Source organism: Aythya ferina (genome assembly GCF_964211825.1).
Source record: "Aythya ferina genome assembly, contig: HAP1_SCAFFOLD_196, whole genome shotgun sequence".
Lineage (NCBI taxonomy): Eukaryota > Metazoa > Chordata > Aves > Anseriformes > Anatidae > Aythya > Aythya ferina.
The window spans coordinates 112,098-116,641 of NW_028181337.1; positions in this window are offsets into that span (position 1 = coordinate 112,098).

Here is a 4,544-nt window from a genome sequence, read left to right on the forward strand (position 1 = left end):
GAACATCAGGTGAGTTTAACGAATTTGGGGGTGTGAATCTATGGTTTTGGGGGATTTCTTCTGTTTTTTTTTTTAGGGTTTTCTTCTGTTTTTGGGGTGGTCTCGTTCTTTTTTGGGTGGTTTTGTTGGGTTTTCCGTTGTCATCGTGGTGGAAAAGGGTAAATTGCGGGTTATGGAGAACATCAGGTAGGTTTAGGGTGGTTTGGGGATGGATCTATGGTTCTGGGTGTTTTCTTTCGTTTTTGGGGGTGATCGTGTTCTTTTTTGGGGTGTCTTTGACGTGTTTTGGGGTCTCTGTTGGGTTTCGTTGGGTTTTCCGTTGTCATCATGGTGGAAAATGGTAAATTGTGGGTTTTGGAGAACATCAGGTAGGTTTAGGGGGACATTTGGGATGGATCTATGGCTTTTGGGATTTTCTTGTGTTTTCTGGGGTGATCCTGTTCTTTTTTGGGGTGTTTATGCCGTGTTTTGGTGTCTCCGTTGGGCTTTGTTGGGTTCCTAATGGGTTTTATGGTGGTTGGGAGTGGACTTTGGGTTTTGGAGAACATCAGTGTGGTGGTTTTACCGTGCTGGGCAGCTAAACCCCACAACCGCTCTCTCACTCCCCCTCCTTTAGATGAGGAGGAGGAGAAGTAAAGCAAGAACAACTCACGGGTTGAGATAAGGATAATTATTTAAAGGGAAATAATTATAATAATTAAATAAAGACTACCATGAACTAAACAATTTAACTAAGGGGAAGTAAAAGGGAAAAGGGGAAAAAGGGAGGAAAACAAACAAACAAAATAAATGAAAGCTATATGGAAGTGCAGAGGAAAGAAATTACTCTCTACTTCCCACAAATGAGCCATGATTGACCACGTCCTTGAAGCAAGGCCTCAACGCACGCAGCCGGTGTTCGAGAGGAGGACCGACGTCTTCTCAACGAGAGCCCACCCCTCCCCTCTTCTTCCTGTTTCCACCTTTTATTGCTGAGTGTGACACCACATGGTATGGAATATCCCTTTGATTGGTTTAGGTCAGCTGCCATAGTGATGTTTCTCTCCTCACTTTTTGCCCACCCCCTAGGAGGGTTAGAGAAAGGCCCAATGCTGTGCCACTGCTGCTCAGCAGTAGACACAACACTGGTGTGATAACACTGCTGTTCCAGCTACAAGTACAGAGTACGGCACTGTATGGGCTGCTGCCGGGAAAGTTAACATTCCAGCCAGACCCAGTACAATCAGGTAGGTTTAGGGTGGATTTGGGGTGGATCTATGATTTTGGGGATTTTCTTTCGTTTTTGGGCGTGATCCTATTCTTTTTGGGGGTGTTTGTGACGTGTTTTATGGTCTCCGTTGGGTTTTGTTGCGTTTTCCGTTGTCATCGTGGTGGAAAATGGTAAATTGCGATTTTTGGAGAACTTCAGGTAGTTTTAGGGGGACTTCTGGGGTGGATTCATGGTATTTGAGTTTTTCTTCTGTTTTTTGGGGTGATCCTGTTATTTTCTGGGGTATTTTTGACGTTTTTTTGGGTCTCCGTTGGGTTTCGTTGTGTTGTCGGTCGTCGTTAAGTTCAATGGGAGTGGATTGTGGGGTTTGGAGACGATCAGGTGAGTTTAGGGTGGTTTTGGGGGGAAATTCATGGTATTGGGATTTTTTCTTCTGATCCAGTTTTTTTTTTGGCGTGTTTTAGATGTGTTTTTGGGTCTCTGTTGGGTTTTAGTTGGCTTCTTATTGGTCATCATGTTGGAAAATTGTAAATTGTGGGTTTTGGAGAACATCAGGTAGGTTTAGGGTGGTTTTGGGGTGGATCTATGGTTTTGGGGTTTTCTTTTGTTTTTTTTTATATATTTTTTTTTTTTGTGGTGATCGTGTTCTTTTTTGGGGTGTTTTTGACGTGTTTTGGGGTCTCCGTTGGGTTTTACTTGGCTTCTTATTAGTCATCATGGTGGAAAAGTGTAAATTGTGGGTTTTGGAGAACATCAGGTAGGTTTAGGGGGACCTTTGGGGTGGATCTATGGCTTTTGGTATTTTCTTGTGTTTTCTGGGGTGATCCTGTTCTTGTTTGGCGTGTTTTTGACGTGTTTTGTGGTCTCTGTTGGGTTTTAGTTGGCTTCTTATTGGTCTTCATGTTGGAATAGTTTAAATTGTGGGTTTTGGAGAACATCAGGTAGGTTTAGGGGGACTTTTGGGGTGGATCTATGGCTTTTGGGATTTTCTTTCGTTTTTGCGTGTGATCGTGTTCTTTTTTGGGTTGTTTTTGACGTGTTTTGTGGTCTCCGTTGGGTTTCGTTGGGTTTTCTTTTGTCATCATGGTGGAAAAGTGTAAATTGTGGGTTTTGGAGAACATCAGGTAGGTTTAGGGGGACTTTTGGGGTGGATCTATGGTTTTGGGGTTTTCTTCTGTTTTTTGTTTTTTTTTTTTTTTTTTTTTTTGTGGTGATCGTGTTCTTTTTTGGGGTGTTTTTGACGTGTTTTGGGGTCTCCGTTGGGTTTTACTTGGCTTCTTATTAGTCATCATGGTGGAAAAGTGTAAATTGTGGGTTTTGGAGAACATCAGGTAGGTTTAGGGGGACCTTTGGGGTGGTTCTATGGCTTTTGGTATTTTCTTGTGTTTTCTGGGGTGATCCTGTTCTTGTTTGGCGTGTTTTTGACGTGTTTTGTGGTCTCTGTTGGGTTTTAGTTGGCTTCTTATTGGTCTTCATGTTGGAATAGTTTAAATTGTGGGTTTTGGAGAACATCAGGTAGGTTTAGGGGGACTTTTGGGGTGGATCTATGGCTTTTGGGATTATCTTCCTGTGTTGGGGTTGATCGCGTTCTTGTTTGGGGTGTTTCTGAAGTGTTTTGTGGTCTCCATTGGATTTCGTTGGATTCTCGTTGGTCGTTAAGGTAAATGGGAGTGGATTGTGGGTTTTGGAGAAGATCAAGTGAGTTTAGGGTGGTTTGGGGGGAAATTCATGGTATTGGTTTTTTTTCTTCTGATCCAGTTCTTTTTTGGCGTGTTTTTGACGTGTTATGGGGTCTCCATTGGGTTTTAGTTGGGTTTTGTTCGTAATCATGTTGGAAACTGGAAAATTCTGGGTTTTGGAGAACACCTGGTAGGTTTAGGATGGTTTTGGGACGGATCTATGGTTTTGGATTTTTTTTTTTTCTGTTTTTTTGGGAGTTGATCCTGTTCTTTTTGGGGGTGTTTTTGACGTGTTTTGGGGTCTCCGCTGGGTTTTACTTGGCTTCTTATTGGTCATCATGGTGGAAAAGTGTAAATTGTGGATTTTGGAGAACATCAGGTAGGTTTAGGGGGAATTTTGCGGTGGATCTATGGCTTTTGGGATTTTCTTTCGTTTTTGCGTGTGATCGTGTTCTTTTTTGGGTTGTTTTTGACGTGTTTTGTGGTCTCCGTTGGGTTTCGTTGGGTTTTCTTTTGTCATCATGGTGGAAAAGTGTAAATTGTGGGTTTTGGAGAACATCAGGTAGGTTTAGGGGGACTTTTGGGGTGGATCTATGGTTTTGGGGTTTTCTTCTGTTTTTTGTTTTTTGTTTTTTTTTTTTTTTTGTGGTGATCGTGTTCTTTTTTGGGGTGTTTTTGATGTGTTTTGGGGTCTCCGTTGGGTTTTACTTGGCTTCTTATTAGTCATCATGGTGGAAAAGTGTAAATTGTGGGTTTTGGAGAACATCAGGTAGGTTTAGGGGGACCTTTGGGGTGGTTCTATGGCTTTTGGTATTTTCTTGTGTTTTCTGGGGTGATCCTGTTCTTGTTTGGCGTGTTTTTGACGTGTTTTGTGGTCTCTGTTGGGTTTTAGTTGGCTTCTTATTGGTCTTCATGTTGGAATAGTTTAAATTGTGGGTTTTGGAGAACATCAGGTAGGTTTAGGGGGACTTTTGGGGTGGATCTATGGCTTTTGGGATTATCTTCCTGTGTTGGGGTTGATCGCGTTCTTGTTTGGGGTGTTTCTGAAGTGTTTTGTGGTCTCCATTGGATTTCGTTGGGTTCTCGTTGGTCGTTAAGTTCAATGGGAGTGGATTGTGGGTTATGGAGAAGATCAAGTGAGTTTAGGGTGGTTTGAAGGGAAATTCATGGTATTGTTTTTTTTTCTTCTGATCCAGTTCTTTTTTGGCGTGTTTTTGACGTGTTTTTGGGTCTCCGTTGGGTTTTAGTTAGGTTTTATTCGTAATCATGTTGGAAAATGGAAAATTCTGGGTTTTGGAGAACACCTGGTAGGTTTAGGATGGTTTTGGGATGGATATATGTTTTGGTTTTTTTTTTTTTTTTTTTTTTTTCTGTTTTTTTGGGGGTTGATCCTGTTCTTTTTTGGGGTGTTTTTGACGTGTTTTGGGGTCTCCGTTGGGTTTTACTTGGCTTCTTATTGGTCATCATGGTAGAAAAGTGTAAATTGTGGGTTTTGGAGAACATCAGGTAGGTTTAGGGGGACTTTTGGGGTGGATCTATGGCTTTTGGGGTTTACTTCTGTTATTTTGGGATGATCCTTGTAATACACAATAAATGTTTGTTCATTGTCTTTTGTATTATAAAACAAGGAGTTCCGTTTGAGGAGCAGGAGTTGC